Raw genomic sequence first — 25,270 nt, forward strand, 5'->3', positions numbered from 1 at the left:
GTGATTGACGTTTTGTACGAACGGCGCATGCGCCGTCCGTGTACATATCCCAGTGTGCATTGCTCCAAATGACGTCGCAAGGACGTCATTGGTTTCGACTTGAACGTAAATGATGTCCAGCCCTATTCGCGAACGACTTACGCAAACGACGTAAAAAATTAAAAAATCTAAGCGGGAACAACGTCCATACTTAACAATGAGTGCGCCTCATAGAAGCAGGCACAACGTTACGCCGAAAAAGCCTTACGCAAACGACGTAAAAAACGAACGCCGGGCGCACGTACGTTTGTGAATCAACTTAACTAGGTAATTTGCATATTCTACGCCGAAAACAACGGAAGCGCCACCTAGTGGCCAGCGTGAGAATGCACCCTAAGATGCGACGGCGTAATAGAATTACGCCAGTCGGATCTTAGGCTAATGTCGGCGTATTTAGCTTTCTGAATACAAAAAGTAGATACGCCGGCGCAGCCTTGAATTTAAGCGGCGTATCTATGGATACGCCGGCGTAATTCTTTGCTGAATCTAGCCCATTGAGTATAAGCCTAGGGTGTCCATCTGCATGCCTCACTGTGTCCATGCCTCACTGTGTCCATGCCTCACTGTGTCCATGACTAGACTGACATTAAACATGGGAGTCTATGGATGGGGTGCCCGGCTTTGAAAAATCGGTGCTCCCCAGCCGTAGTTTCCCCGGACAACAAACTTTGCACACTTGTAGAGGAAGTGGGGCTAAATGTGTGCCAAGTTTGGGGTCCAGGGGACCTACGACCGGCCGGTACCAGGTCCCCAAAGTCACCGGAGAAATTACCATTTAACATGGGAGTCTATGGAAGAGGTGCCTGGCTTTGAAAAATCGGTGCTCCCCGGCTGTAGGTCCCCCAGGCAACAAACTTTGCACACTTATAAAGGAGTGGGAGTCTATGGATGGGGTGCCCGGCTTTGAAAAATCGGTGCTCCCCAGCCGTAGTTTCCCCGGACAACAAACTTTGCACACTTGTAGAGGAAGTGGGGCTACATGTGTGCCAAGTTTCGGGTCCAGGGGACCTACGACAGACCGGTACCGGGTCCCCAAATTCACTGGATAAATTACTGTTTAACATGGGAGTCTATGGAAGGGGTGCCCGGCTTTGAAAAATTGGTGCTCCCCGGCCGTAGGTCCCCCAGACAACAAAATTTGCACACATTCGTAGAGGAAGAGGAAGAGTGGGCCTACATGTGTGCCAGTACAGGGTCTCCAAAGTCTGGGAGATCAGGCGCAAAAAAGGTGACTCGAGTATAAGCTGAGGGGGACATTTTCAGCACAAAAAAATGTGCTGAAAAACTCGGCTTATACTCGAGTATATACGGTAAGTACAAAAAATTATGTATATGTTCAGGCGGCGGTCGGCAAGTGGTTAATGCATTAAAAATTTTCCCCACCAAAGTAAGATTTTTTTTTTTTTTTATATATATAGTTTTTTTTAGCCCAGACCAAAACACAAAAAAGGAGAAAAGGATTTTACGGTGAGTACAAAAAATCCTATTTTCTCTTATCGTCCATCGACGGACACATCTCCTTAAATCGTGACAAGTGTGTTATGCCACTACACACACACACTTGTCAAGATTTAAGGAGCTGTGTCCGTCCATGGACGATAAGAAAAAATAGGATTTTACGGTGAGTACAAAAAATCCTATTTTACGTTTCATTTATAATTTCGATTAACCACTTCCGGACCGCCGCATGTATATGTACGTCAGCAGAATGGCACGGACAGGCACATTGGCGTACCTGTACGTCCCTGCCTAAACGTGGGTCGGGGGTCCGATCGGGACCCCACCCCCTGCTACATGCGGCGGTCGGATTCCCGCCGGGAGCGATCCGGGACGATGGCGCGGCTATTCGTTTATAGCCGCTCCGTCGCGATCGCTCCCCGGAGCTGAAGAACGGGGAGAGCCGTATGTAAACACGGCTTCCCCGTGCTTCACTGTGGCGGCGCATCGATCGAGTGATCCCTTTTATAGGGAGACACAATCGATGATGTCAGTCCTACAGCCACACCCCCCTACAGTTGTAAACACACACTAGGTAAACCCTAACTCCTACAGCGCCCCCTGTGGTTAACTCCCAAACTGCAACTGTCATTTTCACAATAAACAATGCAATTTAAATGCATTTTTTGCTGTGAAAATGACAATGGTCCCAAAAATGTGTCAAAATTGTCCGAAGTGTCCGCCATAATGTCGCAGTCACAAAAAAAATCGCTGATCGCCGCCATTAGTAGTAAAAAAAATTTTTTTATAAAAATGCAATAAAAATATCCCCTATTGTGTAAACGCTATAAATTTTGCGCAAACCAACCGATAAACGCTTATTGAATTTTTTTTTTACAAAAATAAGTAGAAGAATACGTATCGGCCTAAACTGCGGAAAAAAAATGTTTTTATATATATTTTTGGGGGATATTTATTATAGCAAAAAGTAAAAAATATTGCTTTTTTTTCAAAATTGTCGCTCTATTTTTGTTTATAGCGCAAAAAATAAAAACCGCAGAGGTGATCAAATACCACCAAAATAAAGCTCTATTTGTGGGGAAAAAAGGACGCTAATTTTGTTTGGGAGCCACGTTGCATGACCGCGCAATTGTCTGTTAAATCGACGCAGTGCCGAATTGTAAAAACCCCTTGGGTCATTTAGCAGCATATTGGTCCGGTCCTTAAGTGGTTAAAAACAATTGGCAAATTGGACCACAGGTGCAAAATGGTTGGGTGGCCCGTAGAGCTAGAGTTTTTAGCAGGTTTGCTCCAATCTGTCACAGACATTCCAAAACTTTACCTTGCCTTCAAAACATAAAAGCTTTAGGCATCTCTTCAAAAAATAATAAACAAACATAATCCCCAATGTGAGCATGTCATAAAATAGATTGTCTCGTAAAATTTTGACATTTTAAAGTTTGCCATAGTTTTGCATGAAAGCAGCTATATTTTGGCGGCGATAGGTAAGTGTTTCACACTAAGCAAAACATCTGAGTGCAATAAAACATGGTAGCAATTCCCGTTCTGAAAGCAGAAATTGAAGAGTGGCACAAAAATGTAGCTGAGTGTGTAACCGTTCCTAATTTTTTGCAGGGCCGTAAATCTTCCCAGGGCTAAATTACTGACTCCAGTCCTGTAGACAAGACATATAGGCCTTAATAGGGCCTCGGTGTGTTGATCATATATTCATCATGTGTTCCCTTTAAATCACAACTGGACAATCGGGAACCATATTTCAGGAGCAAAGTGCTGGCCGAAATAATGCTGCGGGTAAAAACGTATCACATTTCATCGAATTTACAAACTATTTTTATGGCATAGTTATAAGAAATACAAGAGGGAAAAATATAAAAATAAAAAATGAGAATTGGATTTCTGGTTACACATTATAGAAGCTCTGATGTCTTTGCTTCATGGGGAGTCCTTAAAGATGAACGCCGGGCAACAAGCTAAACACACAGATTAAATACATAGAAGGGGAGCTGATCTACCAACCAATCGATTGGGTACAGAAACACAATGGCCCGGATTCACAAAGCACTTGCGCCGACGTATCTCGAGATACGCAGCGTAAGTGCAAATATGCGCCGTCGTATCTATGCGCCGGACTCAGAAACTAAGATACGCCTGGAAATAGGCTTCATCCGACCGACGTAACTTGCCTACGCCGGCATAGAGTGGGCGCATATTTACGCTAGACGTATTTGGCGCTCCCATTGATGTTCTATTCACATATGCAAATGAGGGAGATACGCCGATTCACGAACGTACATCCGTCCGACGCAGTGCACGTAAAGTCATACGTCTGGCGTAAAGTTATGCCCCATAAAGGAGGTGTAACTCAGCAGCATCCATGCAAAGGGCTGCACCAGGCAACACAAGCCGACGTATTTTACGACGTTTACGCAGGACGTGAATATGACTAGGCGTACGTTACGTTCACATCGTAGGCAGTGATCCGACGTATCTTAGGCAGTTGTTCCGACGTGATTGTGAGCATGCGCACTGAGTTGCGCCCACGGGACGGCGCATGCGCAGTTGGCGATACGTATCTGTCTGGCGCTCGGCCCATCATTTGCATGGGGTCACGCCTCATTAGCATGGCTCACGCCCACTTCCACTTACGCCGACTTACGCCTTGGAAACCTAGCGCAGATTTGGGAGCACTGGCTTTGTGAAATTCAGTGCTTGCCTCTCTGCACTGCGTCGGCGTAGCGTAAAGGAGATACACTACGGTGGCATAAATATGCGCCAGTGTCTGTGAATCCGGGCCAATGACTTTAAAGAGGCTTCTGGTTTAGAAATTCAGGATTTTGATGGTTCACAACATTTTAATAAGTTCAGACAAGCCACAATGGACTGAAGTTTGCACAACCTTTACCACTTAAGACCCGGACCATTATGCAGGTAACGGACCAGGCCACTTTTTGCGATTCGGCACTGCGTCGCTTTAACTGACAATTGCGCGGTCGTGCGACGTGGCTCCCAAACAAAATTGGCGTCCTTTTTTCCCCACAAATAGAGCTTTCTTTTGGTGGTATTTGATAACCTGTGCGGTTTTTATTTTTTGCGCTATAAACAAAAATAGAGCGACAATTTTGAAAGAATAACAATATTTTTTACTTTTTGCTATAATAAATATCTCCCGAAAAGATATAAAAATCGTGACTGCAACATTATGGCGGACACATCGGACACTTTTGACACATTTTTGGGACCATTGTCATTTTCACAGCGAAAAAAATGCACTGATTTCTGTGAAATAGACAATTTCAGTGAAGGAGTTAACCACTAGGTGGCGCTAAGGGGTTAAGTGTGCCCTAAGGGAGTGATTCTTACTGTAGGGGGGTGTGGCTGTAGGCGTGATGTCACTGATCGTCGTTCCCTTACACTTACACTCACCTCTCCCCGATCCTGTGACCGATCGCGGGACACCAGGGATGATCGGGTCCCGCGGGCGTGATCACGTAGCTTCGGACTTAGGACCGCACGCAACCCACGGCTGGGCTCTAAAAGGCAACGTACAGGTACGTGCCTGTGCCCAGCCGTGCCATTCTGCCAACGTAAATGTGCAGGAGGCGGTCCTTAAGTGGTTAATAGCAATGCATACATTGGGATCAGGCTTATCTAAAGGCAACCCCTATCTCCCTAAAAGTACAGCAACACAACAGAAGCAGATGGGAAGGGTAGAACAAAAAGTGGGATCAGGAACAAAGGAGAGCAGGTACAGAGTAGCAGGGTACAGTGTACAGGGCAGGAAGAGGAACAGAAAACGGCCAACTGTATCTGTCAGCAAGGAAAAACACTGGCGCAAGAGGCACTACAAGGGAGGACCTAAGTACTCTTCCAGCAGCCAGCTTCAGGTGGAAATGTATTACTGTTTTCAATTTATTTTTATTAATCTTTTTACCAAGTACAAAAAATTATACATTTATACATGATTCCTTTAAAGTTTACATCATTCCTTTTTTCAATATACGGAATCTTGATATATATATACTCCCATTCTCTTCCATTACTGGGATCTGCTGGTTGCTGGAAGACACCTCCTGGTGGACTGTAGAAATATACGTGTAATATTTCGTCTTTTTCCATCTTGTGTGTGTCCCAGATGATGGGGACGTTCAGGAAGCACCGCGCGGCTTACGCATGCACAGTAGGAAACCAGCGGTGAAGCCTGAAGGCTCCATTGCCGGTTTCCCCTAGTTGAAATGGCAGGTGCCTGTACCCGATCCAATGGACGATCCGATCGGCCTCAGGGGGGCTGACATCGTGGGCTCCCTGGACAGGTAAGTGTCTTTATTCAAATTCAGCAGCTACAGTGTTTGTAGATGCTGATTTTTAAAAGATTGTACTTTATTGGAATTGGACTTTATTTACTGCATGCTATAATTTATGCAAATGAGTAACATGATACCCTTACCCCATGCAGTAAAGCTTAGTGAATTTACCCCATTTTCTCTATGACTGAATATCTATTCTCCCTTTATATGGCACCACACTGCACCTATACAGGCAAACCCTGACAAGTGCCCATCATAGCAAGTCACTTGCTATAAAGGCACTCGTACAGGCTTTCTGCTGAGCCACTCATCAGACTCTCGGAGACTCTCAGAGACACTCGGAGACTCTCTGGGACACTCAGAGGCTCTCGGAGACGCTCTGAGATGCTCTGAGGCACTCGGAGACTCTCAGAGACTCTCGGAGACACTCGGAGACTCTGAGACCCTCGGTTCCCGAGGGTCTCTGAGTGTCTCCGGCGCCCCTGAACCTCTGACCACATGCGGTACTGCACACATCGGCGCCCCCACACCTCTGTGCTGTGGAACGGATTATCTGAGTTTCCCTTATTTCCTATGGGAAAACTTGCTTTGATATACAAGTGCTTTGGATTACAAGCATGCTTCTGGAACAGATTATGCTTGTAATCCAAGGTACTACTGTAGTTAATAAATCTTCCCCATAACATACCGATGCAGAGGAAAAGGGCATCTAAAAAAGGTACTGTATTTATCGTGGTATAACGCGCTCCCGCGTATACCGCGCACCCCTAAAGTTGCCCCCGAAATTCCTGTAAAAAAAAAAATGTTATATGATTTTATTACTTACAGTTTTGGTGTCTTCCCAGCGTCCATCGTCCGGTCCGGCGTCCGTCTGCGGCCTCGATGGTGTCCTCCCGGCTTCTCCAGTGCGCGCCTCAAGTCGAGTTCCCACTTCCCGCACTCGGTTCAATTGCCTCCGCCGACATATACCGAGTGCAGTACACTCGGGTACATTCGGCAAGGCTCGGCTTCGCTCGCGCTCACGCTCTGTGACGTTTATGCGTGAGCACGAGGCGAAGCCGAGACTAGCCGAATGTACCCGAGTGTACTGCACTCGGTATATGTCGGCGCAGGATTTCAAACTGAGCGCAGAAAGCGGCTATCGGCGTATATTGCGCACCCACGATTTTCCCCTTATTTTAAGGGGAAAATAGTGCGCGATATACGATGATAAAGTACAAAAAATTATCTTTTAAAATAACTTTTACAAAGCACTTCTTATAACTGCCCCCCTCCTTCTCTCTTTTTTGCGGTTGTATTGCACTATGTATGTATTGCACTACATATGTTTGCTTTACATATCATTAGATATACAGTACAAGGGGTCGTGCCATTCTGCTAATGTCATACATAGAAACTCATGCCGCACGTACACAGCACAATATATTAAAGCATTCGGTTGCTTTGGAGAATCCCCGCCGCCACCATATTAGCATTTTCAGATTTTTCTTTTTCTTCTTTTGTTACTGTTTGGTTATAATATTTCCTCCCACTGGGCTAATAATTAAACCATACGTTCTGCGGAATAATGACACAATGAAAGATCGTCGCAGTGATCGCTGCCCTATTAAACCATAATTCACCCAGCAGTTTAATTATCCTATCCACATATATTTTTTTATTATTTGTAAATATGTAGATATTTTTTCCGATAATTGCTTTTTCCACGTAGAGAAACAGTACAAGTGGCTGCCCAACATTTCATGTCACAATTTGACCTACTGTGTTAAACTTCTGCTCTTTCAACTTTCTTTGGGTCTATAAACCTTTTTTTTTTTTTTTAATAAAGAATTATTTATGGGCTGAATTTTGTAGTGAAAAGAACATGATTTCAGGGCTGTTGGAGGGTCCTGCTGTTTCCACCACCTAATTGTGAGTTGGGGGCTTCATTGCGACTGATTTAGCCAAATTTTTTTTTGCCGCAGAATTAAAATTTTTGTATTTTCTGAAACTTCGTCCTTACCATTTTCTATGTGGACTGCATGAATGAAATTTCCTTTAAAAAATACATCACCATATTAGTTATCACTTGGTCACATATCACTACAGCTTTCATATACCCTCATCCGACCAAATTACGTCTGGGCACCACACCCCTACTGCAATATTTAGTACAAAACCATGGAATAGGTCTTTATGTAGGCACCCAAAACTATACAAAATTATATAAAACATATTTCTTTATTAAATACAAATGTATTAAAACATATAGGCCCGGATTCACAGACACTGGCGCATATTTATGCCGCCATATCGTATCTCCTTTACGCTACGCCGACACAGCGCAGAGAGGCAAGCACTGAATTCACAAAGCACTTCCTCCCAAATCTGCACTGGGTTTCTCAGGTGTAAGCCGGCGTAGGTGGAAGTGGGCGTGAGCCATGCTAATGAGGCGTGACCCCATGCAAATGATATGGGCCGAGCGCCAGACAGATACGTATCGCCAACTGCGTATGCGCCGTCCCGTGGCCGCATCCCAGTGCACATGCTTAAAAATACGTTGGAACAACTGCCTAAGATACGTCGGATCACTGCCTACGGCGTTAACGTAACCTATGTCCAGCCATATTCACGTCCTACGTAAACTACGTAAAATACGACGGCTTGTGTTCCCTGGTGCAGCCCTTTGCATGGATGCTGCTGAGTTGCACCTCCTTTATGGGGCATAACTTTACGCCGGACGTATGACTTTACGCGCACTGCGTCGAACGGACGTATGTTCGTGAATCGGTGTATCTCCCTCATTTGCATATGTAAATATAAAATCAATGGGAACGCCAAATACGTCCAGCGTAAATATGCACCCACTCTACCCTGGCGTAGGCAAGTTACGTCGGTCGGATGAAGCCTATTTTCAGGCGTATCTAGTTTTGTGGGCATGACGCACAGATACGACAGCGCATATTTTCACTTACGCGGCGTATCTCGAGATACGTCGGCGCAAGTGCTTTGTAAATCCGGGCCTAAGACATTAAAATATTGCAAATGATACATCAAGGGTATATCTTGTATCTGAATTCCATCATGCAAAGATCTCTTCAATGACAATCTGTCAATGGTATTGAAACTCAACACGTTTCAACTCTTATAGAGTCTTCATCAGGAGTTAAAAAGTAAATCTAGGATATAGACTGTAACAGAAGGGCCTGTGGGACCCAGAAGCTCTTGAAAAGTATGAGATACTCATGTTTCCGCTTCCCCGATGACTCTTATGTCTAAAATCATCCTATGCCACTAGGGGCATAGGATGACTGAGAAATGATATCGTGGACTACCTGAGATGGGGAAGTAATGATTATCCACAATATATTCCAGGAAATTGTTAAAGAACGAATTACTGTGTGTTGATTCTGAACTCAACAGGTTAATTGAAAGATGTCAATGTCATCAACTCCAGCACACTTGTCTTTTGTGATGTAAATGAATCTAGGATGGCTTCTGAGGAACTTTCATTGTGGCTTGTGCTAATTGACCCTGTATTGTGTGAAGGTCTATTGATGATAAATGCGTATTGTGAGTTATTAGACAGGTGTATGAATTATCAGTTGTAGTTAATTAGCTCATGTAAATTATGTCAGAGCTGGAGCCAGAATTTCTACTAAAAGATGTGTATTGGGCTCATTAGGAACCATTGTCTGATGTTGTGGGTGGAGTTGGGTCATTGTCCATTTGGTTATTGCAGTATTCTTTTTGTGTATATAAGAGCCTGCTTTCTCAATAAAGATGGCCTATTCCTGTTGAACCTCAAACATAGTTGAGCGGTCTCGTTAATGGAGGAATTTGTGTCGTGTTCGCTGGATTGTGGAGTCTCGATAGCTGCCTTGTGTGCGGGAATGGAATATCCTAAACCGCTTTGACCCCTGTCCCATTTGGGGTTCCGTTACATAGACAGACATAGACTATCTTACCAAAATGATTGGGACGCCTGCCTTTACACGCACATGGAATTTAATGGCATCCCAGTCTTAGTCCGTAGGGTTCAATATTATGTTTGCTCACCCTTTGCACCTATCTGTCAATGGTATTGAAACCTGTACACGCGATCGGTTTGTCCGATGAAAACAGGCCGATGGGCGGTTTGTTTTCCATCGGTGAAAAAAAATAGAACATGTTTTAAATTTTAGCCATGGATAAAAAAACGATAGAAAAAAACGATTGTCTGTGTGGAATTCCATCGGTCAAAAATCCACGCATGCTCAGAATCAAGTCGACGCATGCTCGGGTGCATTGAACTTCATTTTTTTCAGCACGTCGTAGTGTTTTACTTCCCCGCCTTTTGACACGGTCGGATTTTTGACTGGTGGTGTGTAGGCAAGACGAATTAAAAGTCAGCTTCATCGGATATCCGATGAAAAAATCCATCGGATTACATTCCATCAGATATCCGATCGTGTGTACAGGCCTTTCAAAGAGGTTTCATCAGGAGATATGAAGTAAATCTGGAATATAGATAAACATACACTATATTGTAAAAAGTATTAAGACACCTGCCTTTACACACACACATGAACTTTAATGGCATCCCAGTCTTAAGCCTCGTATACACGCACAGATTTCTCTGCAAGAACCCGCAATAAAACTGCTTGCTGAGCTTTCTTGCTGAGTAAACCGAGCGTGTGTACGAGGCTTTGAGGTTTCTCGTCAAAAAAACTGCCCAGAATCTAGACAAGAAAAATAGAGAACCTTCTCTCTATTTTCTCGTTGTGATTCTCGCCAGTGTTTTCCTGCCGAGAAACCCGAGCGTGTGTATACTTACCTGTCTCCATGGAAGCTCGAAATGACTTTGACGCATGTGCGGTAGCTTCCAAGGCATAGGTAGGGTGAAGCAAGATGGTGGCGACGGCATCAAATGTAACGAGCGGATGTTCGTCGTAGTCGATGACATCACCGCGTTCGTGCCATTCAAAAGAACGGCGGTTCTTTTGAATCGTACGTGTGTACACTCGGCCGGCAAGAAAATCTTGCCAGGAATCTCGTCAGGAAAAACAATATTTTTTCCTGACGAGAATCCCGGCCGTGTGTACAGGGCTTCAGTCTGTAGGGTTAATTATTGAGTTGGCCCACCCTTTGCAGCTATCTGTGAATGGCATTGAAACTCAACACGTTTCAACTCTTAAAGCGTCTTCATCAGGATCTAATAAATTAAATCTGGAATATAGATGAACATACATTCTAATATTTTACATAATAAGGAAAGTGTAAGCCAATCTTTGTATAGATGAGAATTGACTTGCAAAAACCCAATGATGCATGAAAAGAGTGAATGTGTCTGAAAGCCCTAGGCAGGTTATATGACGAAACGCATAGGCTGGAGCTTTCAGCGTCATTACGTCACTTCTGGTTTGGAGCTTTAGTTCTGTGGAATGCAAGCCGACCCAGGTGGTCTTGATTTTTAAACCGTGTATCACTGTTGACACTAGTGACAGTGCTCTTTTTAAAAAATATTTATCTAATAAACTTTTATTGACGGATTTACACAATGGGAACCCTTTTTTTTCGTATCCACCCATCTTGGTCGGGGCTTCTTTTGCATGAATTACTGCATCAATGTGACCTGGCATGGAGCCTGTGGCACTGCTGCGGTGTTATGGAAGTCCAAGTTGCTTTGATAGTGGCCTTCAGCTTGAAATTTGATTTACAGCACCATTGTATGCTCTCAGGAGCAGGGCCCTCCTAACCCTATTGTCATGGATATGCAATAAAGTCTGGCAGCCTAACTGTCTCCATGTGTTCATTAGAGGCCTGACCCTCTTTCTGGCTGTCTTTTATCATCTTCCTTCCTGTATGGCTCCACCTTAGGCCATCCCAGGAAGCCTATATTAACCACTGCACTGCTAGTCTGCTTCTCTGTTCAACCTTGGTTTGTAGCTTGTTCCTGTCTGCAGTGTACTACGTTTACCTTCCTGTGTACCGACCTTGGCTCGTCTCTGATTTCTGCTGTTTGCCTGTTTCCCTGACCTTTTGCCTGTCCCTCGGTTACCCTTGTCTGCCTGTTGCCCTGACCTCGGCTTACCCATCACTATCGCTTGACCTTGGGGACCCCAGGTGTCGCGACCTGGATCCAGCTGCGACGAAGGCCATCCTCACCACCAGAGACTCTGGTGAACACAAAGCTGGGTCTTAGACTCCGCGCCCTGGGGAATCTTGGGCTCACGTTTCCTCTCTGATCGCAGCAGTCGGCCATAGGGTTCACTACCCTGTGGTGCATCCCTGACCCCAACGGGGTGCACTTGTCACCTGGCCACAGGTGACCTGACACCTATTGAATTGCAATGTGCTGTCTCCCTTTATAATGTAAAAAACACCCCAAAAGTTGTTGGCGCTATTTAAATCCTGTATAATAATACAGGGCTTGGCAAATTTGCTTGGAATCTAGGAGCCAGCTAAAAACGTTAGGAGCCAGGAACGCGCCCCGTTCCGCCAAGCTCGCGTGTAGAAGCGAACACATACGTGAGTAGCGCCCGCATATGAAAATGGTGTTCAAACCACACATGTGAGGTATCGCCACAATTGGTAGAGCGAGAGCAATAATTCTAGCAATAGACCTCCTCTGTAACTCAAAACATGCAACCTGTAGAATTTTTTAAACGTCGCCTATGGAGATTTTAAAGGGTAAAAGTTTGTCGCCATTCCCCGAGCGGACGGAATTTTGAAGCGTGACATGTTGGGTATCAATTTACTCGGCGTAACATTATCTTTCACAATATAAAAAAAAATTGGGCTAACTTTACTGTTGTCTTATTTTTTTTATTAAAAATTGTGTATTTTCCCCCAAAAAAGTGCGCTTGTAAGACCACTGCGCAAATACGGTGTGACAAAGTATTGCAATGACCGCCATTTTATTCTCTAGGGCAGGGACATGCAATTAGCGGATCTCCAGCTGTTGCAGAACTACAAGTCCCATGAGGCATAGCAAGACTCTGACAGCCACAAGCATGACACCCAAAGGCAGAGGCATGATGGGAATTGTAGTTTTGCCACATCTGGAGGTCCGCTAATTGCATATTCCTGCTAGGGTGTTCGAATAAAAAACATATATAATGTTTGGGGGTTCTAAGTAAAGGGAAGGAGATGGGCGTGCAGTGAAAACAGCAGGGGAATAAGCTTCATTAGCATTGCTGGTTGTCTTGTCATACCAACGGCCACCACAAGAGAGCGACAGATTCCAGAAGAAAGCACAGGCCCAACGCAATCGTGCCGGGGGGGGGGGGCGATGTTGTGCACACAGAGACAGGATACATCAGCTGTGCCGCCCCAGGCGACAGGTTGCTAATTCTAGTCGCAAATGCGACCTGGCGCCCGGGGTTAGTCGAACCCTGTAATAATGTATAATAATAATAATTGCTTGCTTTTACAAGTCAACATTATGGACCTTGGAGGTGCATAGACCTCATGTTACCTACTTACTAACTTTCATTAGTAGTCCAAAGATTGACATGGAGCCCACAGGGCCACAAAAGTAAGAGAAGTGGTGAAAAGTGGCGTGTCCGTCCTTTATTGCAGCCATACAGCGCAGTAAGGGGGTGAATAGAAATACAAGACTACTGTACTACTATCAGGGCTGGGCAGTGAGGTGATGGGCAGTGCGGATGACAGGTCTTTCCTATACCGGCCGACCGGACAAACCTGCCCCCCCCAACGAGCCAACCTAATGGCCACCCAAGCCCCCCCCCCCCCCATTCACTGGCCATTAGCCATTCTTCTTTATTTCTCTTAGAGGCAGTACAGCGGTGCTCAAATGAATGGGCTGCTTAGCCATTACTTTAACAGGCTGTCACCGAAACCAGCCCGCTGAGCCATCGGCCCACCGGGAAACTCCCTATGTGCTACTGTATAAGCCTTTCGGAAGGTAAAGCATTCCCTCTAACTGCCTCTATCGCTGTCAGGTTGGAGATGCCCATTAGACAACTTCAGCGGCGGAGTCTTTCAGCTCCCTTGAGATGAAAACAAATATTAAGCAATCTTTATTCATCGTTTTCTTTGTTATTCCGCCGAAGCGCAACACAAAGTGCACAAGATCCAATTTCATTTGCCACAATACACATCCTTCAGAATTGTGTATGGCGCTGTTTCTTACAACAAATTGAATTTGTCTTCCTCTCTGCTTCTTGTTTAAGTCGTTCTCGTACACGGAGGGAAGGGGGGGGGGGGTTTGTTAACCTCGGCTGTAATGTTGGCGCTGCCAATGTTCTCTTCAATTATACCTGCCAGGGCCCATTGCAAGCTATCTTCTCAATAATTACTCCCCTGACAGCAATATTTCATTCCGCAAATTTCAACGGGCAATCAAATGCAAATCGTGCCAGCGAAATCGCTTTACCTGGCCGCGGTAATTAAAACAAAGTGGTAAGCTACGGTTATTTTAAGAATGTTTTGCTGTAAGTGAATTAGGTTACAAGACGGGACTCTTGTTACTTGTTTTGCAAGTAAATTAGCTGCGATGTTGGACCTGATTCCAAAAAAGATTCTGTTTTAGGACAAATAATTGGCAAGGTTGGTCTGGGCGCGTTTTTGGGGCACGTTACGTTAAAAGCTCCTAAGCGCTTTTAATCGCTTTGAATCCTAAGACCCGTCAGGTTGTATTTTGAGATCTTTTTCTTGACAGTGAGCATCCAAAGACTAGGGTTATAGTCAGTGGCTGCTGGTGCTCAACATTTTTGGGGGGGGGCGCAAACAAACAAACAAAAAAAAACATTAATTGCAGCCTCACTGTGCCCATCAATTGCCGCCACTGTGCCCATCAATTGCCGCCACTGTGCCCATCAATTGCCGCCACTGTGCCCATCAATTGCCGCCACTGTGCCCATCATTTGCCGCCACTGTGCCCATCATTTGCCACCACTGTGTCCATCAATTGCCGCCACTGTGCCCATCAAACGCAGCCACTGTGCCATAAAATTGTCGCTGCTGTGCCATGCCATCAAACGCAGCCGCTGTGCCATGCCATCAAACACAGCCACTGTGCCCATCAATTGTCACCACTGTGCCATGCCATCAAACACAGCCACTGTGCCATCAATTGACGCCACTGTGCCATGCCAAACACAGCCACTGTGCCATGCCATTGTCGCCACTGTGCCAATCAATTGCTGCCAGTTTGCCCCTAAAATCCTGCCAAACCCCCCCCCCCCCCGCCTGGCACTTACCGCTGGCTCTGATAGACACTTCCACAGCCAACCAGCTGCCGTTATTCAGATGGCCGGTGCTCGCAAGGGGGCCCGCCATCTGAATAGTGGGCGGCAGCGGGCGACAATACATAGATTCATGCAATGCATGAATCTATGTATTGTTTTTCAGTTGCGGGGTGCAGGAGAGAGAGGGGGCACCGCCACTGGTTATAGTAATTTGTTAAAGAAGAATTCCAGGTATGGCATTTTTTTGCATATGCCACAGCTGTGGGATCCCGCTAGGGATCAAAAACTACTGCCCCTGTGCCCTATTGCCTGCTACAAGATATTTACCCAACCTTGAAGCTAAAGTGAATAACCTATTCCCTATGTGCACCTATAGCACAGGCTCTGATGGGAACCTTGATGTAAAGGGGGACTCTGATGGGGACCCTGATGTAAGGGGGACTCTGATGGGGACCCTGATGTAAGGGGGATTCTGATGGGGTCCCTGATGTAAGTGGGACTCTGATGGGGACCCTGATGTAAGGGGGGACTCTGATGGGGACACTGATGTAAGGATGGACTCTAATAGGGACCCTGATGTAAGGGGGGAGTCTGATGGGGACCCTAATATAAGGATTGATTCTGATGGGGACCCCAATGTAAAGGTGAATTCTGATAAGAACCCTGATGTAAGAGGTAACTCTAATGTAAGGCAGACTCTGATGGAGACATTGATTTATGGGTAACTCTAATAGGGCCATGTTTGGCCCGCTACAAGATTGTGGCATATACTCAATGTGCACCTATAGCACAGGGTTCAGTGGGGACCTCCGATGTAAGTGGGGATTCTGATGGGGACCCTGATGTAAGGGTTAACTCTAATGTAAGGGGGATTCCAATGGGGATTTTGATGCAAGGGGAACTCTGATCGGGGATGCTGATTTATGGGTAACTCTGATGGGGACCCCGATTGTATGGAGGGGTTTTGATGAGGACCCTGATGTATGGAGGGGTTCGGATGGGGACCCTGGTGTAAGGGATAACTCTCTAATGTAAGGGGGATTACAATGGGGACTTTAATATAGGGTGGACTCTGATGGAGACACTGATTCATGGGTAACTCTAATGGGGACTCTGGGCCACATTTGGCCCGCTGCAATATTTTTTTACAGACTGTAGCTAGAGTGAATGGCATATCCCCAATGTGCACCTACAGCACAGGCTTCGATGGGGACCCTGATCTATGGAGGGATTCAGATAGGGACCCAGATGTAAGGGGTAACTCTAATAAAAGGGGACTTTCATGGAGATTTTGATGTAAGGGGAACTCTGATGGGGATGCTGATTTATAAGTAACTTTGATGGGGACCCTGATGTATGGAAGGATTCTGATGGGGAGTCTGATGTATGGAGAGGTTCCGATGGGGAGCCTGATATAAGGGTTAACTCTAGTGTGAAGAGGATTACAATGGGGACTTTAATATAGAGGGGACTCTGATGGAGACACTGATTTATGGGTAACTCTAATAGAGGCTCTGGGCCACATTTTGCCTGCTGCAAGATATTATGCAGCCTGTAGCTAGAGTGAATGGCATATCCTCAATGTGCGATGGGGACCCTGATGTAAGGAGGGGCTCTGATGTAATGGGGAGCTTGATAGAGACCCTGATCTATGGAGGAATTAAGATGGGGACCCAGATGTAAGAGGTAACTCTAATGAAAGGGGAGTCTTAGGGGGATTTTGATGTAAGGGGAACTCTGATGGGGATGCTGATTTATTAGTAACTTCAATGGGGACCCTGATGTATTGAAGGATTCTGATGGAGACCCTGATGTAAAGACAGATTGTGATGGGGACTCCAATGTAAAGTTGGATTCTGACAAGGAACTTGATGTAATGCCACGTACACATGATCGGAAAATCCGACAAGAAAACCGTGGATTTTTTTCAGACGGATTCTTGGCTCAAACTAGTCTTCCATACACATGGTGACGCCAAATTCTGACTGTCAATAACACGGTGATGTACAACACTACAACGAGCCGAGAAAATTTCAATGCTTCCGAGCATGCGTCGACTTGATTGCGAGCATACAGACGATGATTCCTCCAAGATCTTTTCTTGTCAAAAAATTTGAGAACCAGACATCAAATTTTTCTTGGTGGAAATTTCGACAGAAAAATTCTGATGGAGCCTACACACGGTCGGAATTTCTGACCAAAATCTCACGTCGGACTTTTCTTGTCGGAATTTTCGATCGTGTGTACTCAGCATTAGGGGTAACTCTAATGTAAGGGGAACTCTGTCAGGTCACCCGTGGCCAGGTGACAAGTGCACCCCGTTGAGGTCAGGGATGCACCACAGGGTAATGAACCCTATAGCCGACTGCTGCTAACAGAGCGGAAGCGTGAACCCAAGATCACCCAGGGCGCAGAGTCTAAGACCCAGATTTGTGTTCACCAGAGCCTCTGGTGGTGAGGATGGCCTTGGCCGCAGCTGGATCCAGGTCGCGACCCCTGAGATCCCCTAGGTCACACTCCGCAGGGAGAGAGGGGAAGCAGCTAGCAGGACAAACGGTAGTGATGGTTAGGCCAAGGTCAGGGCAACAGGCAGACAAGGGTAACCGTGGGACAGGCAAATGGTCAGGGGCACAGGCAAACAGAAGAAGTCAGGGACAAGCCAAAAACGGTACACAGGAAGATGATCGTAGCACACTGCAGACAGGAACTTGGCAAACTACACTGTTGAACAGCACTGCAGACCAGTTAATATAGACTTCCTGGGATGGCCTGGGTGGGGCCATACAGGAAGAGGAAGTGATAAAAAAGGGAACCAGAACAGGGTCAGGTCTCTAATGAACAGATGGAAAAACAGGTAAGCTGCCAGACTATTGCATATCCATGACAAACTCTAATGGGGACTTTGATGTAAGGGGGACTCTGATGGGGATGCTGATGTATAGGTAATTATGATGGGGACTCTGTTGCACAGCCTGTGAATATTTGTCAATTACATGAGGTGGCCCTTGTAGTGAAAAGTCTTCTCTAGAAATCATTAGCTTATACTGTAGGTCCCATGCTGAGGAGCTACCCTTCTGCACTTTGAACACAGGAGGTCAGCCACTGAGTGAATTTCTGATTGAATGAGGTAAAAAGTCTGACATCACCACCACACATTATCTTGGACTCTTTCATCTGGTTTTGGCCCGGTGCTCCTTTCTGTATTTTTATGGGTTAGGTTGGATGACAATCTGGGGAAACCTTGCTGTGTTGTAGCTGTCTCGTCAGAGCTGTTCAGCTTGTTTGAAGTTTTCCAACATCCGACTACATATGCTAAGTCTAAAAGTTCCCAGTGACTTTTTGGTATGCTGTTCTTGGGACCAGAAACACGTCATTCTCGTCTAGTTTAGATTGGTGGCAGGGGGTGGTAGATCAGATTGGTGGCAGGGGGTGGTAGGTCAGATTGATGGGAGGGGGTGGTAGGTCAGATTGATGGCAGGGGGTGGTAGGTCAGATTGATGGCAGGGGGTGGTAGGTCAGATTGATGGCAGGGGGTGGTAGGTCAGATTGATGGCAGGGGGTGGTAGGTCAGATTGGTGGCAGGGGGTGGTAGGTCAGATTGGTGGCAGGGGGTAATAGGTCAGATTGGTGGCAGGGGGTAATAGGTCAGATTGATGGCAGGGGGTGGTAGGTCAGATTGGTGGCAGTTGGTGGGACTGGAAGAAAAAAAAAAAACAATAACGACACAATTATTTTTTACTTTTTGCTATAAAACATATCCAATATAAAATCGAATTTTTTCATACATTTAGGGCCAATTTGTATTCTGCTACATATTTTTGGTTAGAAAAAATCCCAATAAGTGAATATTGATTGCTTTGCGTAGAAGTTATAGCATCTACAAACTATGGGATAGATTTATGGACTTTTTTATGGATATTTTTTTTATTGTTTTTTACTAGTAATGTTGACAATCTTTGATTTTTTTGCGGGACTGCAACATTTCGGCGGATAAATCTGACACTAAGGGCTAGTTTACACTTGCTTCAACACATGGCTTTGGGCACGCTTTGTTAAAGCTCTCCGAACGCCAGTCAAAGCTCCTGTCACTAAATAAAATGGTTCGCTTACAGTCCTGTTTATGCCTTGGTTTTGCTTGGTGCTTAGATGAGGCTTCGGTAGGGCTTCGGCGGAGTTTCGATGAGGCTTCAGTGGGGCTTTGATGAGGCTTCGGTGGGGCTTCAGTGGGCCTTCAGTGAGGCTTCAAAGGAGAAAAGAACCCCACAGTCCTGAAAGTGTAGCTGTTTGTAGGTAACCACACCCCTAATGGATATAGGAAAAACAAGAAGAACTCCCTCAAGGGTGGGACTTTTAAAGTGAAACAAACAAATGGAGTATAGAAAAATAAGTATCAATTTATTGAGTATAGAAGGAAAGACACGATAGTGTCATCAGTAGTGTATTTAGGATTTGTGCTGCCCTAGGCCTGACTAAGCTCATGACCCCCTAATTTAAATGACCCACCCCTTCCTGTCAAGGCCACATCCCATTCTGTTAAGACCCGCCCTGTATTTTTCGAGTGAGGGCATAGATTTCCTCTCACTTCCCGTTTGGCTATGGGGCAGGAAGTGAAGGGAAATCTCTACAATGGGACAGGGATGGTAAAAAATAAACTGATAGGGGCTATAACCCTCCCTTACTCTATCCAAAATGAAAAGTGTTGCCTATAGTTCTACTTTAAGCACAAATTTCTGATAATTTTATGGAGAGGACTAAGAAGATATAACCATGCCAATGGTGCAGTCCTGTTTACACCTTGGTTTTGCTTGGTGCTTAGATGAGGCTTCGGTAGGACTTCGGTAGGGCTTCGGTGGAGCTTCCATGAGGCTTCAGTGGGGCTTCCATGAGGCTTCGGTGGGGCTTCCATGAGGCTTCGGTAGGGCTTTGGTGTGACTTCAGTGGGGCTTCCATGTGGCTTTGGTGGGGCTTTGGTGGGGCTTCTAAAAGAGATATAAAAACCACATATGAGTGGTATACAAATCCAACTTGGATACAGTAATAGACAAACATAAGACCACTCTGTCCAACCCGACAGCCGTTTCGGTATCTGATGTCTTCGGGTCAGAAAATTGCATGTCTAGTAAAAATATATATATATATATATTACAAAGAGAGCTTGATTATTATTTACAGTTCAAGTGATTGCAATTGTTGCGTTCACAAAGAAAGAAAAAATACACATCCAATTAAAATACTAACAGAAAAAACATCACTTACACAAAGCAGGGTTTGAGGGACATCTTTTGTCTCAGCAGAAGACATGCATGGAGAAGTACAAGTTATATATAGAGACGTAGTCTCATTAGCTCGCGGAGAGGATATAGATAGCCTCCAAGCAAGGGTCGTTCCCTGTAAAAAAACAAAAAGGGGGGGGAGGGGGTTGTTTATACAGATGTAAACGAAAGGCTTATTTTTATATATAGTGACTGACAGGTTTGTGATTTTAATATTATAAGGTGGCCAAAAGAAAATGATCTTAACCTACCACGAAAGGAAATTCAACGTGGGATACCAATAAGGGGGAGAAGCTCCAGAGAAGGTATCACTGAAATATAAACAGCCTCCACAGTAATCCTCTGACACAGGGAAGTAGGTTATCTTCACTATCGCAGTGATCTCTGGAATAGACATATATTTATAGTCGACCTACAGTCTAATATAGTAAGCCCCAAAGTGGTAAATATAAATAAATAAACGGCCCTTTCAATATAATGGAAAAACCTAATGTTACCTGTAATAAAGATCTAACCCTGAAAAAGGAAGCCTCAGGGGTAGAATAGATTAATATTGTAGTGGGAGGTACCTTTATCCTTGGGATCAAGATATAGGGTACTTGGGTCTAAGGTCCCCGAACCGAAGAGCCAAGAGGGAGCAAAAAGGGCCAGTTTAGGACTATCGCGGTACCAGTATAAAGTTACAAAATAAAATAAAAATATATATGAAAAAATAAATTTTTATTTCAAAAATACAGACAAACAATTGCAAAATTAAAAGCATAACAACCAGACAACAACACCATAACAGAGGTCCCCGGTAGGGGAGAACATTGCGATGAGTTGAGGGTTGTAACAGTATCTCAACTAGTTTTGCGGATTAACCCGCTTCGTCAGGAGAAGATCTAGGAATAGTTAAACAATATATCAATAATAAGTTAAGAAGACTGCATAAATAAACAAAGGGAAAAGGCACGGCTTCCTTTTTCAAATTATCTAAGGTGGATAACACACCTGGGCCCATGTATGGCAGCCTGTGACTGGCGCTTGGCCGCGCCTCCAACATGCTGCCTACTCACTACTCCCCAGTTCAACTGGGGAGCAGCCTCTTTTTTATTGAATATTATCTAATTATATTACAGTTTTTACTGTCTGGTGTGACCCTAGGGCGGCGGGCCGAACTTTAGCGTTTAGGCTGGGCATAATCTGGATTTGAGCTCATGCCTTGCCTTCTTGCGTCCCTGGTCTGATTACCCTCAGACTGGACGCAGCAAGTCATGACTCCTCTCCAGACTAAGTAGCCTAGCACGTCCCAAGGCATATTATCACTGCAGGGACATATGCTGCCTTTTTTCCATTTTAAACACCTTTGTAGCCCTATATAGTGTGTTAACATAGTCATAGGAACAGGCAGGGCTGGACTGGGACAAAAATTTGGCCCTGGACTTCATCCAGACTGGCCCACTTTGGCAGGTCTCTCCCATGGCGGCTGGACAACTCCTGCACCCCCCCCCCCCTGCCACCCAAGCCCCCTCTCCCCCTTCACTAGCCACTAGCTGTTCTACTTTATTAGAGTAGAACGGTTGTACTGGTTCTCTTATAGGCAGTACCAGTGGGGAAGCTAGACATTATTTCACCCGGGGCAAAGAATCAGTTTGGTGCCCCCCCCTTATAGGACAAGATTAGGCAGAAGTGAGAAACTCCCAGGCCATAGCTGTTGAGTCAGCTGTCTGTCCCCTCCCCCATGCTCCTCTGTCATCCCCCCTGCTCCTCTGGTCCTCCCCCTGCTTCTTTGTTCCCCCCAGGTGAGCGCTGCGAGGAGGGAGAGGAGGTGAGCGCTGCCGGAAGGGAGAGACAGAGGAGCGGCGGTCCGCTGTCACTGAAGCCGGCCCACTGAGCCATCGGCCCACCGGGAAACTCCCTGTAGCCCCAATGGCCAGTCCATCCCTGGGCACCGGATTGTGCAGCAGGAGGCAGATGAGTCTTCTCCATACCGCCTTGTGCCTGCTGGCCGTACAGGCGATGAAATCCCCTCCCCCGGTGCCAGCCTCGGACTTCGGGCTGAAGCCCCTGGTCTTTTTGCCACCTAGCAATGCCCCTGCATGTATCAATGGGCCCTCAGAGTCATGAAAGGTATGACAAACAAATGAAGTTCCTTCGTGCAAGGATGGTAATTGTATACCGCGGTTAGCCATTGCCGATTCCAATTCCATTCCATGGAGTTTCTGCAAACTTTAATTCATCTAGAAATACATTAGTCACAGCTCTTCCACAATATGGCAGCTATCATCGGCCGTGTCACACGAAACTTTCATTTCGGCGAGAGATTAGCGCAGTCTATAAAAACTCACTTTTATCCAAGAGTATCTGAGGACAAGAGTGGAGGATTCGATCGGGAGAGAGAGAAAAATGCATAAATATAAGTGTTTACTGTAAATAGAAAATGCAAACTTAGGTTAGAGAAAATGTTTGCAGGGGAAAAAAAATAAAAAAGTCGGAGATAGGAGTATATTTTTCAAAGTATATTTGCATTTTTATTGCTTGTAAGCTGTTACAAAGTGTATGAGTCGTGGATTCTACCAGGCATAATATAAGACTATTGCCTTGTAATTTCAGCTCGCTTTCTCACAAACCGAACAGTAAATTCACATCGCTATTGTAGCACCGCGTGCAAATTCTTATTGAAAATTAAACCAGAACTTGAGCAGAGCCTGAAAAATAAACCATTATTCTTTTTTTTTTTTTCCTTCAATCCTCAGGCAAACCTTGGATATAAATGTTGATGATAGGGCACGTGTCAGGGTAACAATTTCACCATTGGGTTGAGATGTTCATACGGAGGCATCAGAATTAATTCTCCGCATTATGTTCTCGGTTGAGGGGAATACAAATGTGGATTTAGACACTTCGCTGAAGATTTTCCTCAGTTCATAAATACTGTAATGATCCTTTTAGACAAATTAAAGTGATGGGTGAGAGGAAGGAGGGTGATACGTCGGAGGAGTGATCGGCATTATGCTGTTTTTCCTCTCCTTGTTTGGGAATATTTACTGAGGAAATTGGATGACACAATGCAATGTTATAAAAAGAAACTGTAATGCAGAGGTATTGAATTAAAGCGCGAGCTACAGTATGCCGTTATTTAATTTTTTTGCGCCGTACTCACAGTTTAATCGCGTAGTTAAGATTCAGACTCCCCGCGAGGAGTAGGCGTTCCTAGGCAAAGGGGAACATGATTGACGGCCGGCTATGGCGCGTCACGCTTCCCGAAAATAGCCGAAATAGGACTTGGCTCTTCACTGCGCCTGCGCAGTCAGCTCCTAGTCTGTGCGCAGGTGCCGTATAGCGCCGTGAAGAGCCGAGTCCTACTCCGGCTATTTTCGGGAAAAGTGACGCACCATAGCCGGCCGTCAATCATGTTCCCCTCTGCATAGGAACGCCCATTCCCCGCGGGGAGTCTGAAACTTAACTACGCGATTAAACTGTGAGTACGGCGCAAAAAATAAATAAATAAAGGCATACTGTAGCTCACGCTAGTATGCTGGATTTAATGGTAGAAACTTGTTTTTAAGGGTGAACCACCGCTTTAAAAATCAAGAGGGAGGGGTGTAAGATTTTATTCCAGCAGAGGTCCAAATCTCATGTTTGTGCGAAGACCCAAATATTTGTAGTCATTGTATGTGTATCAAAAATGAAACCTCCATCAGAGTGCCGACTTACTTCAGTTGTCCCCATCACAGTTGACCCCTTATATCAGGTGCCCCTGTCTGATGTGCCCCCCATATATCAGGTGCCCCTATCTGAGTGCCCCCTTACATCGGGTGTCCCCATCGCAGTGCCCCCTTACATCGGGTGCTTCCATCTGAGTGCCCCCTTATATCAGGTGTCCCCCAACACCGTGCCCCCTTACATCAGGTGTCCCCATCACAGTACCCCCTTACATCAAGTGTCCCCATCACAGTGCCCCCTTACATCGGGTGCTTCTATCTGAGTGCCCCTTACCCCTTCTATCAGGTGTCCACATCACAGAGCCCTCTTCCATTAGGTTTCCACATCACACTGGTCCCCTTTCATCTTAGTGCCCCCTTCCATCAGATGCCCCTATCTGAGTGCCCCCTTACATCAGGTGTCCCCATCAGGGCCACTGAAAGAAATCATGGGGCCCCGTACAGCCTACCTGACGGGGCCCCCCCTTCAGCTCCACCCCTGGTCCTGCCCCCTCCCTCAGCCCCACCAATGGCCCCGTCCCAGACCCCGCCTTGAAACAAAGTGCAGGTTTGTCTACAAGTGATATTTATTTTTCTCACCCATGCCGCCAATGCTGTAAAGTGCTGCAGACAGTGCCACCCATGACGCTAATGCCATAACGCATGTGCTGCCTGCAGAGACAGTGCCACCCATGCTGCCAATGGCATTACGCCATTGTCAGCATGGGTGACACTGTCCCTGGTGGGCATCAGACGGACAATGTTTGGTCATGGCTGGTGGATTTTTTTTTAATTTTTACATTAATTAGCCATCTCTTCAGGTTGCCCGGGCCCCCTCTGCTGGCCGAGCCCGGTACAACAGGGCCAGTTGTACTGGCCTATCAGTGGCCCTGGTCCCCATCACAGTACCCCCTTACATCAAGTGACCCCATCGCAGTTCCCCCTTACATCGGGTGCTTCCATCTGAGTGCCCCCTTACCCCTTCTATCAGGTGTCCACATCACAGAGCCCTCTTCCTTTAGGTTTCCACATAACACTGGTCCCCTTCCATCTTAGTGCCCCCTTCCATCAGGTGCCCCTATCTGGCAGTTTACACACACAGCTCCCGATCCTCGCTCTGTAACGAGCGATCGTGTGTGCCCCGGCGGCGATCCCGCCCGCCGGGCACACACACGGGAGTCGGGGGCGAGCAGGGGGCGCTTCCAAAATTCATACCAGGCCCTTCAGGTCTGGTATGGATTTCAAAGGGAACCCTGCGCCAAAATGTAAACAAAGTGGCGTGGGGGTTCCCCCCAAAATCCATACCAGACCCTTATCCAAGCATGCAACCTAGCAGG

The sequence above is a fragment of the Rana temporaria genome, chromosome 9, assembly GCF_905171775.1.
Source record: "Rana temporaria chromosome 9, aRanTem1.1, whole genome shotgun sequence".
Taxonomy (NCBI): Eukaryota; Metazoa; Chordata; class Amphibia; order Anura; family Ranidae; genus Rana; species Rana temporaria.